Source organism: Ictidomys tridecemlineatus, chromosome 12 (assembly GCF_052094955.1).
Source record: "Ictidomys tridecemlineatus isolate mIctTri1 chromosome 12, mIctTri1.hap1, whole genome shotgun sequence".
Classification (NCBI taxonomy): domain Eukaryota; kingdom Metazoa; phylum Chordata; class Mammalia; order Rodentia; family Sciuridae; genus Ictidomys; species Ictidomys tridecemlineatus.
The window spans coordinates 54,339,855-54,354,269 of record NC_135488.1 but is presented as its reverse complement, the minus strand read 5'-3'; the positions used below and the strand labels follow the sequence as shown (position 1 = coordinate 54,354,269).

Sequence of the window (14,415 nt, the reverse complement as noted above, 5' to 3'; positions counted from 1 at the left end):
GTAGAAGTTCATTGCATGAGGTGATTTTTAGCAAATGCAATATTTCCCAAAGTTTTTGAAATGTTCTGGATGTTCTTATAAAGCAATGTAACGAAAATTCTTTACCCTTAGTTTTAGGCAGCCCGATTTGGAAAACAGTAGCAGTAATACATTTTTAAAAACTATTTCAAGAATCTTTGCTCTTACCCCAAATTCATATAGAAATTGAAGACCATCAAAATCTCTATAAGATTGAAGCTCTCCATGTATAAAATTTTCAAGTGTAAAATCAATGGCCTCATTGAGGTGATGACTTAAATGGAATGATACCACTTTCGTCCTTGCTATAAATCAGATTTGTCAAACCGAGAGTATGGAATTCATTGCCTGTTATAAGGGGAACCTCATTGTCCGGAGCAGAAGCAGCAAACCTCCTACAGGATCATTTCTACCTACCTTGAGAAGAAAGATTCTGTGCTTATGAATATTTAAAAATCTAGAATCCTTGTTAAATTTAGTGGATTACAGAAAACATCACATGATAGCTAATACTGAGAAAATTTAATTCATATTTTCAACCATTGGGAGCATGGTGCAATGTATAGTTTCAAACTCATTGGATGTGTTATCCTTTTCATGGGAAGAACCCATAACATGTAGAGAGATAACAGATAACAAAGGGTTCTTTTGTGGGAGTGGGAGATGTGGGTACCCACCTGCTTGGCCTTTTTTCATGTTGCCTGTACTTCCTGCCTTTCTTCATGACTTTATCCAAGCCACCACCACCTCAGAATGGAAGGCTGCACAGTAGACAGTAGGAAACTGCTGGTGCAGCAGAAAGAGCAATAGATACAAAAACCCACCAGGTAGTTTTAAGTTTCCAGTAAGGGAATAAGACAAATGATCTCCATGGTTGTCCTCTTCTGATATTCTATGGTTTTGTGTTAAATGATTGATTTCCAATGAACCAATAAATGCTTATCTTGTCTGTATGTAAGCAATTAAATTCTTTAGCATCTTTGTTTTTATCCAGGTATGTCCTCAACGAACATTGATTTACCTCTTATTATGTTCCAGTGTCTTCATTAGGTGCTAAAATAATTACTTTTAACTTCATTCATTGCTTTCACATTAGAGTGTTTTAAAGTGTGATCAGCATTATCTTTACCTATTTCATACAGATAGGCCATGTTTGAGTAAGACTGGGCATGGTGTTGGTCAAAGCCACGAGGCGTTTAGTCTAACTGAAATGGTCGTTCCCCACTATGGAGACAATAAATGAACACTAAGAAACAGTCTAGAACAGGTACACCTTGGTCAGGACTCTGTTAGTGAAACTACTGCACTGCATTCCAAGTACTTGGTCCTGTCTTCCTTCCTTTATGAGTTCTCTAAAGTCAGGCCATGTCTTATTGCTCTCTGGGTGCTCATTGCCTAGCATGATGCCAGGCAGAGAGGAGGCGCTTCGTTCATGTTTGATGAACACGTGAGGGTTCCATGGTGATAGTGGGAGAAAACCTCACAGATCGAGTTTCCAATTCAAAAGTTCCTTGTGATTGCCAGATGTGTTGTCTTATTTGAAATGCATTCTGTTGAGATAATGGTCCACGAGGGGCTGAAGAAGAAAGACTATGCCAATTCTTGAGGCAGATCTTATTAAGCAGTGTCTTGTTTCCTCGGGAAAGAAGTGGCTCCCTTTCCTGAGCTCTGAGTCAGGCTGTCAAAAGGTATTTCCCCACCAAAGTATCTTCTTATCCCAAAGTCAGAAAGCATTTTCTGCAAAGGACCAGATAATAAACATTTTAGGTTTTACGGGCCATATGGTCTTTGTTGCATTTACTCAATTCCCTTTTCATTAGCGTGAAAGCGGCCGTAGATACTGTGGAAATGAATAAGCATGGCTATGTGCCAATAAAACTTTATTTTCAACATTAGATGACAGGCTGGGTTTGGCCCATGGGTTGTAGTTTGCTGTTTCCTGGCCTAGTTTATAATTCAGAAGTCTCACAAAGTACTTTTAAATCTCGACTTGGTGTGTCCTTATTTGCCATTGATGAGAATGGATGAAATAAATGATCACTGGATATTCCTTGGCCTTATAAGATCAGATATTTGTCTTGTTCCATGCTCCTTAGAAGTCTAAAACACTGTGATCCTCAAATCCCTGTTAGTTTACATTCTCAAGGTTATCTCTGTCCTGCGTGTTTAGATCTAGATTTGAATTTTAACCCTTTCATGATTTTCATAAATAAACAAAGGTGCTGACAACCAAACCTACCCAAAACACAAGTATAACACTCATCACTGAATATTCTTTGGGAAAGATATAAGATAGAGCTTATTGCAAAAATGCAGGTATCTTCTGATAGAACATTAAGCATTAGTATTTTAAATCCCTTTGAGCTATCCCAAGATTAGCAGCTATCCATTGACTATTTCCCCCACTAGCCCTAAACTTATATCAACTTACTTTTTCGATATTCCTGATTCAAATTTAAAGCCAAAACCTTTCCTGGAGCTCCTGCAGGGCAGTTTTGGTTGCTTTGGCTCTCGGATCTTGGCACATCCATGCCACCCTATCTCCTCCATGTTAATTTTCCAGGCACTTCACCAAGCAAAAATACTTGTTCCCTAATTAGAATATAGGGGTGATGGGTCAAGCATATTCTGTCATCTATTATTTACAGTCTTAGAGCTAGACACTGCTGTGCAGCATCCCATTTGCTGATGAAAGTCAAAGCCCAAAGCAAATAGCAGTTTCAGTTCTAAGGCTTTCCTCTTTTCTAGTGCCTCGGAAAGTGGTATTGGATTCATAACTCTCAACACACTGGGTCTAGTAGGACTTCAAGGCACTTATCCAGTGTAATCTCTATGTTTCCAGAAGGAAAAAAAAATGACCCTAGAGTTTAGTGAGAAAGAATTGACACAATTAGGATTTAAGATATTGGTCTAGAACCCTGATCTAGAAGTCTTTACCACCAAAGGGAATAATATCTATCAGGTTTTGTATCTGCAAAATCACTAAGTATCATTATTATTTACTTTTAAAGACAGTCCACCACTCATTGATTGGTACATCACTGTATGTATTATTTCTGTGAATATTTAATTCTTTCAGTGATGATTTCTGTTATAGTTCTTAAAGTGGGATATTAAAGGTAGCACAAGAAGAAGCTATAGGAGGATGGGAGCTAGGCCAATGCTTCTCTTCCTGGCATAGTGAAGGGCCTGGCTCCAGAGGGTGATGTGGATGAGGAAAGACAAGAGGTCTCATGGAAAAGTGTTTCCTTCTTTGATCTTTTCTTCTGTTTTTAAAGCTTTCCACAACTCTTGAGACACACATTTCCTACAAGAAAGCCTTGTGCTTATATAACTTTTTGTTTTTCAAAGTGCTGTCATATATTATAATACACTTTGATCCTTGAAAAAGAAAACCTTGACCACAGTGAACAATCAGGCTGAATGTCACCTCATCCGGCTCGAGGCCAGCTGGACTGTTTACCTTCTCCAGTGACACCCGGACTAGTCCTGCACATTCTTTCAAACGTCAACAAAACTCTGAGGCAAAGACACAAGTTGGCTCTCTCTATCTATTTGTGTATTCTGCCGTTTCCTTCTCATTCTCTCTCATAAATATTGGCTAATAGTTATGAAAAACAGGAATTTGCAGACTCTACCCCTCTACAAAATGTTCCTGTTTAAAAAGTGATACACCAAATGAGAAAATAGCCTTGCAACTATCCTATACAAAACATTAGTTATTCACCCAATATGTGCATTCTCTTTATCCCCAAGAATCTCTTTCCTTTAAGACAGGAAGGGATGCAGAGGAGGCTCAATTGTGTAGGGTAGTCAAAAAGAATTTCTTACAAAGAAGTTCTTTTTTGTTATTGTTGATTTGTTTTATTTTTGTTTATACCACCCTCAACCAAACTACCACTGGACCAAAAATTATTTAGGAAATCAACTATCCCTTCACAGGGGGCATCTATTTAATTTTTGCAAGCAATTGCATAGTGGGCAGCCCTAATGGCAAGGTTTCTGGATGGTTTATAACACATAACACATTTGTCTTCTCATTCTTACATCTTTTTAACAACTGGATTTCCTTCCATCTGTGTTCTGGGAGAAGCTTTATTTTGTGCTGCCCTGATAATCACATAATATTCTCTTTTTTTCCTTTTGGCCTGCTTGTATACCTGTCCTCTTTGCATTTGAAATTAAACCAGCCAAATGCTATAATTGAAAGAGAAAGAGCTCTGGCTTTAATTACTTTCAGTAATAGATACGACAATAAGCAAGGCTCACTCACAGCCATTCCATCAAGCAATGAAGCCTTCAGATCCCTGATCCCGACACCATGAAAGCTGCTACCCTGAAGCTCTCTTTGGTGGAGTGCTTTCTGTCTCCAATTACAGCTGCTCCTCCTCTGCCAGGAGTTGAGAGGAGGAGCCAGGGAGAAGAGCTTGCCTCCTTGGGGTCCTCAGTACATGGTATAGTCACAAGAATAGAGGATGCGGAACTAGGAGACTTGGATTGGCTTACTAGCTCTCTGCTGGCTAGGAGATTTGAGGCAATAGCTTTGTCATTTTAAATATTCTTACCTATAAAACAGATGACAATCCACATCTGTCCAAATGCACAGTTTTTGCAAACATTCAAGTACCATAGGATTGAACATTGCTCGGCTTCTCTATTTGGTCATTCAAGCCGCTTCCTTAGCTGAGTGGAAGTAGACATTCAATTTGGATTCCATCTCATTTTCATGCTTAATTCCATGAAACAACCAGAAGGGGAAATGTAAGGAGGAAAGAGAAAAGGAAAGAAAAATCTGTAAACTTGATAAACAGCATGAAGAGCATCCATATTTGCTTCAGTTGAACAGCCTCTACCTTAAGAAAATCCAAGGTGGTTTCTCGTGACAATTCCAGAAGAATTGGAAGCCTCTGCAGTAGTTATCAAACTGGGAATTATCAAATTACCACCCCTCTCCTTTTTTCTTTTTCTAATAAAAAGAGTCTTTGCTAGCTTAATAAAAAGGTACATCTGAGATTATAGTGATTGAGGGAATTTTCTGTAATCTAAGAATTAAACTTTAAATAAATCATTTATTCACTGACTTTTATGGGAGAAGCAAGTACTTGTGCTCCGTCTGATCCTGTAGCACCAAGGTTCTTTTGCCATCCTATGGAATCTGGTCAGAGTTAGCTTCTGATGGCAGAGGAATAGTGCTATAGCCTGACTCTACATAAAGTGTCATGCTGCTTCAAGGTAAGGAGGGGTGAGTCATGGACCGGTTGGCTATGCTGAATAAGAACATTCTAAGCATTTCAAATGAGTCACTGAGTCAGTGGAATAATGTGGGGCAAAGAGTCAGGGAATGAGACTGCTTTCCTCCATGTAGCTATTATTTAATTAATGACACTTTAAGGGATATTAACTACTAGAGCAAATTAGCCCTGAGAAGAATTTGCTTCCTGACCATGAGGAGTAAATACAGATTTATTACCGTTGTGAGGTCATTTTTCCAAGTGGTTGACTTAGGGGGCCAGCGAAGAATTAGGAAAGCCTATGTCTCTTGGTAGACACAAACTTGAAATAATAACTAACTCCTATTATGCATTTACCAGGAACTTTTTTGTTGTTTGGTTGGTTTGTTTTTTATTGATCGGTGCTTCATAAAGGTCCCAGTGAGACATTTGTAGCTAAATTTGTTAGTAGCCACTTCCAATTAAAGTATGCTTGTAATGAAGATAAATGATAATCTGAGTTAATAGGAAAGCAGTATTCACTGTTACCTTAAAAATGATTTATGCAGAACAATTTAGGAGCCTTTCTAGTGCGTAAATCAAGGTACATCCATGATTAAACCTCAAACTACCAAAGCCCCTCACTTAATTTGATATGCATGGTGAAATATCATTATAAGGAACAGGATCCTGATCCTATTTGAAAGCGATTTTTTCTTAAAGTCTCTAAGGCACTGACCTTGGGCTAAGCAGGAGGGAACCAAGGATTGGCTGCTGGAGTTTATATTTTTCATTACACTCAATGTTTGTTACAATCCCAGCCCTCAAAATGCACGGTTAGCTTTCCTCATGTGCAAACCCTTTTCTAGAGGGTGAGCTCATTTGTGGGTGTCCAGCTGACCATAATGCAATCTCAGCATCCAAAATAGTTCCTGGCACTGTTGGCACTAGTGTGTGCACAACTAATATTAGCTATATGTCTAGAAGAATAGGTGAGTATGTGGGCATGTGAAATGATTGAAAGAATGAGTGGTTTGTTCTATGTATATTAATTTATATCTGGAAGTCAACTAGAGTAGTTAAAAAAAATTACTAGTGTCTGGGTCCCATGCCAAGACATTCCAATAGTTAATTAGTCTTGAGATTGACCCAGGGGTTAACATTTATAAATCTTCCCAGGTTGTTCTCGTGTACAGGGGTTTAGACACAGCGGACATGGCCACTCTGCTGAAGTCATCCTGGAACCACTGTTTGTTTTCAGTTTCATGACAGACTGCTGTGCCACTGGGCCCTGACACTAATGGTTCTAATAAAAAAATACGAGTTCTGGTTTAACTTTTTATTCCTCTTTTGTCACCATAGGCTAAGAAGTCATTTCATCCATATTGTAACATAGTGCTGCCTACCATGAAATCTCCTTCAATTCACTTACATTATTTGAACCTCAGAATTTGGACCTGAAAAAAAGAATTTCTTTCACCTCCTTGTGAAGTTTGATTAAGATTATAGATGCAAAAAATGTCTCAAAAATTATAAATTATTAAAAATAAATCATTTTTCATAATAGAACATCATATACCTTTTGCTAATTTGTTTGTAGTTTTAAGGGCAGAGAATTTGAAAATACCTGGGAATGTTGTGGAATTTGGTTTCCTAAAGTAAGGGCCATGTCCAAACTCTGTGTTCTGCTATTTATAGTGGAAATAATGACTTAAACTCTTTGAATTTCAGGAACAGCTCAGGTATCAAAACAAAACAAAAAAACAAAACAAGAAAAAAACTGTGAGGATTGGGTGAGCACACGTGTGAGAAAAGTACTTTGTAAAACACCATATAAAAGTTTGTTTTTTGTTGTAATTATTTCTTCTGCTCATGGTGTGCTAGAGCTGGCTTGCATTAGCTCAGGGCAGTTGGTTTTGTGCATTTCTTCCTGACTTTTAATTCAGTCACTTGACATTGGCCAGGGTAGGAGTATTATACCTGGGAAATCAGCAAGTGATAAAAATCAGGGATTTTTTTTTTCCTTTGAGATACAGTTTTCCAGCATACTACTGCTAACATCTGAAGACATCTATCCTTCTGAATCTGAAAAAATAGGTACTTGGTCCATTCTGAATCATTTGAATAACTTGAGTTGGAACCACTAACATAGCTATAATTAAGAAATAACATGCAGTGGCAAGTATCTGTTGACTAAGAAGAAATTATATATATTTAACTTATATCAAAAATAATCAGCAAGCCAAATCTGTCTTTCTCTCCATTCTACTCACTCTGACCTGTTCAGTTCACAAAAACATTTGCCAGCCATAAAACTGAGAGCACCTAGCTAGTAAGTTCATAGAAATCAACTGCCTATTTGAAAATTTAAAGTCAAAATGAGATTTACTTGCTTTTTTTTCTCTTAAGATCTCTTCCACCCTAAGAAAGTTGTTATTTTCTTGGCAGGCCATTTATTTTTGTTTGTAGCTAGCTGATTGCAATCTTCGATAACCATCACCCTGATGACAATTGGGCATCTCTGTCCCTCAGGACCAGCCCATAGATTCCTAATGTAGTGCCCTTCTCATCAACACAGTAGGGTGGCACATATGGAAAAGTCCATGAATCAAAGGCTGTACTGTGCTCTGTTCTCTTATTCTGATCTAACCAAGTGATGTATCTAATTATGTCCAAACATACCGAGTTTTATGGACTAACTATAGTCTCTGTAAGATCAGACATTTAGCCCCCGTAGTTCTGTGCCTTTTTATCCTAGAAAGCATTCACTCTTTCCTGAAAGTTGAGTTGTTGCAAGTACATCATTTGTTCCTGGGTCATATACTGTTACAAAAGGAAGTTAAAAAAAGAGAGAGGCCCTGCTCTGCATGCTAGAAATTAGCCAGGTGCACCATTATGTAAAGAACTCAAACTCCAAACCACAGTAATTAAAATAACAATGAAACAATAGCTTATGCAACACTTTGCAAATATGATATTTTCATTTGTGGTATTGTACAAAACAAGCACATCAAGCAACAATGGTAAGTGACTTGCAAAAGGGCCAAGGGAAAGTAAACGAGGACACCAGAATGGAGTCTGCCTCCTGCTATGCCAATCAAAGGTCTATTGTGCATGAGGGATGTTGTTGTCTTTGGGGGTATCTGTGTGACTTATGCCTCCCAGGATGTAATTGGTGAGCAGTATTCACATTGTGGGATCCAGGTAGGGAAAAGAGAGAGAAAAATTCAGCATGGAGAGCTAAAAATCAAGTTTTCATTTGCAAGTCTCAAAATATTTTTTTTTAAACTACACACAGAGATGATCTGATGTGAAGAACCAGAATCATGATTACCAAGCTCATGGGAGACTTATTTTTAAAATGATTGTTGTTAAAGCTATGGATAGGTGCTGTCCCCTAGTAGCTCCTGTGTTAATGCAGGCACGTATGGAGGAGAAATTATTGGATTGTGACAGCTGTAACCTAATCAGCTTATCCCAGTTTGAATGTACTTGATGGTAACTGTCAAAAATAAACTTCTCCTCCTCTAAGTTGTTCTCATTGGGTATTTTGGTCACAGTGAGGAAAAGCTGATGAATATAATTGCCAATATAATATGTAAAGTAATGAATAACAAGGTGAAATACACCATTCAGGTATTTGGATAAAAATCATTTCTAAGTAAAAGATTTCTTATATCTCTATTTTTAAAAGATGTCTTCATTTCAACTTGCCCATTTTCACTCTGATTTGTGTGGACAATTATTTTTCTAGAAAAAAAAATTGTGCTGGAAAAAAAATTTGGAGGAAAATTAATTTGAAAACAAGGAACAGAGATTGCATTAGTCTCTGAGTTTCATTTTCAGTTTGTATTTTTCTTGGTATCCTGCAGATGAGCCAATGTGTTACAACCTCCCCTATGTCACCCAAGGAAGTCCTCACTAAAATCTACTTCCCTGGTGTCAAAAGTTTCAGAATAACCCTTTTCTTGTCTGAAAGCATGCATTCATGATACAAAAGCTTTTATCGTGGTGCTAGAATAATTTGCTCAGTCATTTCTGACTATAATACCTATCAATGCTTGATAGGATGGTAAGAAGTACACAGAGGAATTCAGTCTGAGGACTAGGCATATTAAAACTCCCCCCTCCAAGGCTAAATCCCACACTCTATGGCCACTCAAGCAAATATTAAGTTATGGTCACATAACTTATTTTACTTTTAGTTGACAAAAACTTTATGTATTTATAATATTCAATGTGATGGTTTGAAATATGTGTATACCATGAAATAGTTAAATTATTTTGATTTAACATTTCCATTATTATACATGCTTATCATTTCTTTGTCTAAGAACGTTTAAAATCTACTTGCTTACTAATAATTTTCAAGTATATAATATGCTGCATGTTTCAAGCATATAACATTTTGATATTATCATAGTCACTATGTTGTACTATAGAGCTTCTGAATTTATTCCTCCTAACTGAAATTTTGCTTTCTTTGAATAATTGCATGTTCCAAATATAATTCTAAATTATAGAATCTGTGCCATACATCCCCCCAAAATTATATACTTTACATTAAAACAGTAAATTACTTATTAAAATTTGAGGGCATTACTATAGAGTTCACAGTAGTGAAAAAATACCCCTCACTGTTTTTCACTGTTATTCTCAGAAGACAGTCTACAATCTTTTTCCCTTCAGCTCTGCCTCCTATATGTTTTATTTCATGAAATTAAGGTTAACCAAACAACTGGATAAAGTGTGGATTTCAAAGTATCAAGAAACATACAACTTCATTGTAAAAACCACTGGTCATGTGGGTTTATATGGCAGTAATGACCAGGTATAAGTGCCCACTGATTTTTTTTTATTCAGAATCCATTAATGTATTGAGCATTTAGTGTGTGGCTGGCATCTAGTTAGGCCTTAGAGATCAAAGTCTGAATAGAATAGACACGATTCTTTCCAAATGGCTCATATTGTCAAGTGAGGAAAGCCATCCACATACAAATTGTAATGATAACAAGTATTGTGAAGGAAATTATATTTTTTAAGCACTTGGAAAAGTAGAGAGAATTTAATCTGAGATACAGAGAACAAATAAGAATTAACTAGCTGAAGGGAATAGGGAAAGTGAGTGGAAGGAAGAAATCCTAGGCGAGGGGCCAGCAAGAGAGTAAGTTCTTAAGGAAACTAAAAAATAGCTGTTAAAACATAAGAGATAGGCAAGACCCAGATATTACTCACATTGGCAACCCTTGTGAAGGACTTTGGTGTTTATCCTAATCAAAAGACTTGAAGGGGCATCAAGCAGATTTGGGACCCCTGAGTTCTCTAAGATGTCCAAAAATCCCCAGAAATGAAAAGACAATTTCAGAATCTTGCCATTGATTGACCCAGTGGCCACTATATTCCATCTGTTGGTAGCTATCAAAGACAATCACAGGCATTAGTTTACCTTGTAACTAACTGTATTCTAGAAAATGTGACATGCAGTGGCATCTGAGTAGCCAAAGTAGTTCAGTACTATGGATCCTCAAAAGAGGTTCATGACTCAGAAAAAAATTACAGGCATGAATGAATAAACGCTTTCAAGTAGTCTGACATTTTATACCACCTATCTCTTCTTTTTCTCCTTTTTTTTATATTTACTATAAAAAGTTACTATTTCTAATACTTTAAATGAGCAGTAACTTACTAATTGCTTTACTTAAACATTATTAGTGGTTGTTACTAGAGTTAATGAATTTATTGAGTATCCAAAATGTTCTGTGAATTTTATTCCATAAAATGTGTGTATGTGTGACTATTATTTCTGTAATTACTTCTTAATTAAACTTCCTACCGGCTGAGGGGCAGGCAGTTATATCCTTGGATTGTGGATTCAGATTCCATTTCTTTTCAGGGCTTCCCACAATGGTCTGTTCCTTTCTGTTCTGTGAACCACACACAACTGCCCCCAGTTTCTATGTTGAAATTTCATTCCTGTTTAATTCTATACCACAGGCACAATGATCATTGAGGTGCTGTCCCCTCAAAGGCCATTTTCTAAATTGTGCCATTTATAGGCACCGCTAGGACTGAAAGATAGTGATTAGGATGGTTCGTTCTCTCCCTCCCTCCCCTGCCTCTCTCTTCTTCCCACCCTTGATGTCTCTCCCTCTCTCTCTGGGAGCATGTTAGGAACTGGTAGAAGTCTGCGGAGGTGGACAAGAAGATCCACCTGGATCCACCTGGAATGCCCCTTCTCAAACACCTGAGATTAGTTCAACTAGCAAACGATTTCAATTTGGGGTTAATGTAATGAGATATAAGTAGTGACAGCTCCTGCTCTCAGTCGTCCTGGCGTGTATAGAGAGGCAGAGATACAACATCACCAGGAAATCAAAGCAGCATGCACTTGCCTCCTTTCAATAGCAGCTGATTGATCTCCTGAGCTGTGCCAGCCTCTGTTCAAGGTACTGGAGATGCAGCAATGAAGGAAGGAAGCAAACAAAAAGTCTAGATTTCCTGGATCTTGCATCTGAGACAATGAGAGGCTAAGTAAGTGTGCAATGTAAGAAGCAGTAAGTACACAAGACAAAACAGCAGAGAGAGGGTGGAGAGTGAGTTGGGGCTATGCCTGTCCTTTATAGAAGGTGACAACATTGAGTGAGGACACCAGAGAGGTGATGGAGCAGGCTGCAGAAAGGTTATTTTAGATAGAAAGGAAAAAGCAAGTGCAGACCGTCCAGTTAGGAGCATTTTTTACTGTGTGTGCAGAACAACAGGGAGCCTGAACTTAAAAGAACAATGACATGGGATGGATTCAGTGGCAAGCAGATGAAATGAATAGCACAGGTTCATTGATCCAAGGTATTCACCTACCTAAGTATTTGCAGATGGAAAGCAGGGCAAGGAGCAGAGAGAAATAAAAATCTTCCTCTGTTCTATGGAGCTCTGACTTAACCTTCTGGTCTTGTGAAAATATATTATGATTCATAATGCTGGACAGTTTTGCTTGGCTGCTACTTGCGGTGGAGAGAGTTTTGGTAAACAGAAATATCTGTACCTAAGGAGTTAAGAGATACTTTCCACTACGGATGAATCAGATATAGATGAGTCATTTTTTAGATTACAGGGGTGGACACCACTTTATTTAGTAACTGTCCTTTTGAAAATTAGCTTTAATCTTTCGGATTTGAGTCATAATCATGGAACTGTAATTACCAGGAAGGGCCTTATTTGTCATCTAATCCAACTCTCTTGTTTATAGCTGAGGAAACTGAGGCACAATGCGTAAACAAATACTGTTATAAATGTATCTGTTTACTATTTCAGTCGCTAATCCTATGAACATTCTTTTGTAAGATAAATACACTCTGTCCATTTAAATCTCCAAGAAGTACTTGTTCAGAAATATTTATGAAGTCATTACTATGTATCTGACACTGTTGTGGTATCTGGGGGCTATAGCCAGATGCTGTAAGGGATTTGATTCCTTCTCAATTGAAATTTACATTGGGCTTGTGGGGCAAGGTGGGAAAACTAGGAGTGAAAAAATTGGCAAAGTGGGCTGGGTATAGCTTAGTGGCGAAGCATTTGCCTACCAGGTATGAGGCCCTGGGTTCAATTCCCAGTATTGTAAAAACTATAAAAATATGAAAAAATAAATGGCCAATTTCAGATAGAGATAAGCGATGTTGTTTTAGTTAGCTTTTCATCACTGTGACCAAAAACCCCAACAAAAACAACTTAAAGGAGGAAGAGTTTGTTTAGGCTCAGTTTCAGAGGTTCAGTCTGTGGTTGGCTGACTCCATAGGTCTGGTCCACAGAACATGGTGGCAGCAGGGCGTGGTAGAGGAAAGCAGCACAGGGCACAGCAATCCAGAGCAGAGAGAGAGCTCTAGGAACAAAATATAAACCCCAAATGCATGCTTCCGGTGATCTCTTCTTCTAGCCACATCCTACCTGCCTATAGTTACCAGCCAGTTAATCCATAGCAGTAGACTAATGAACTAATTAAGTTAAGGCTCTCATAATTCAGTCATTTCACCTCTAACCTTTTTTGCATTGTCTAACACATGAGCTTTTGGGGGACATCTCACATCTAAACCATAATAAATGTAAAAGCAATAAAAGCATAATGTTGAGTTAGAAATACCACGGTGTGGGCAGGAACTTCTTTAGCGTTAGTAGTAAGGCCACTGCTCTGAAGTGACATTGATCTGAGAATGGGGATTAGGCATGTAGAGATGGTAGTGGTAGTAGGGGCAGGGGTATAGCCAGTACCTTGGCCTAAACTTGGTGTTTTTAAAGAACAGACATAAAACCATATGGTTGGAACATAGTGACTGTGGGAGAGTGTTAAGTGGAGGTGGAAAAGGTCATGGAGCAGCTCAGATGGGTCTTCTTTAGACTGTGCCCAGAGAGTCTGTCCATTTTTACTCTTCTATTGATAAAATGTCAGATTTTAATAGGGGAATGACAGGATTGGGCTTGATTTTTTAAATTATTTGCTTCTGTGTGGAGAATAGACTGTGCTGGTACAAGAAAAGAAGTGAGTAGACCAGATATGAGGCTGTTTTACCAGGTCCAGAAAGAGAGAGTGAGACCTGGGGATCTTTGGGAGTAGAAAGATGAGAGATTGGATTATCACCTACCAGTTTTGAGTGCTATTTGACATATAAATTAGTGGGGAAAAATTAAGAATATAATTTTTTTTTTAGAACACTCTCAGAAGAGAACAGGAGACTCAGAGGTGATGAATGTCTTTTTTAAACACAATATATCACGTACTACAAATTCTAGGCTTCCATATTAGTTACTGAAAGAAGCCTGGGATGGCAATACTCTTGCTGATTACACTTAGGTATCATGCTTCTGCCTTCATATATAAAGCTGGTCTTTTACTTTTTTCTTTCTCATCTGTATGCCTTCTTCTCAACTGGTCTACACCTTTGATTATCTCAAAGGTTTGCTTTCTCAACAAGCCTGGAGACCTAGCAGAACTTAGTAGCCCCTGGCTTCATGATTCCTTGTGGCATTTTTTGTTTGTTTGTTTTTAGGTCATCATTTGGGCAAATCATGACAGCACTAATTAAAACATGGAAACTGGAGCACTTATAGATCTGCAGCTCAAGAGATCTTCAGCTAAACTTTCATACTCTCCATCCTTGATGAATGTCTTATTTTTTACGATCCATTTTCAGGAGCAGTG

General features: G+C 37.9%; 1 protein-coding gene and 1 long non-coding RNA gene across 6 annotated transcripts in view; one reads left to right on the top strand and one right to left on the bottom strand.

Moving 5' to 3' along the window:
- The window catches only part of Ctnna2 (catenin alpha 2), a 1,061,169-nt gene that overhangs the window by 478,224 nt on the left and 568,530 nt on the right, over positions 1 to 14,415 (top strand). The window lies entirely within an intron of this gene.
- LOC120884929 (uncharacterized) lies at positions 526 to 12,227 on the bottom strand. The gene is made up of 3 exons (XR_005727365.2): positions 12,084 to 12,227; positions 4,584 to 4,747; positions 526 to 1,755 (listed from the first exon to the last, which is right to left on the bottom strand). It is a non-coding gene; the product is annotated as an uncharacterized LOC120884929 (long non-coding RNA).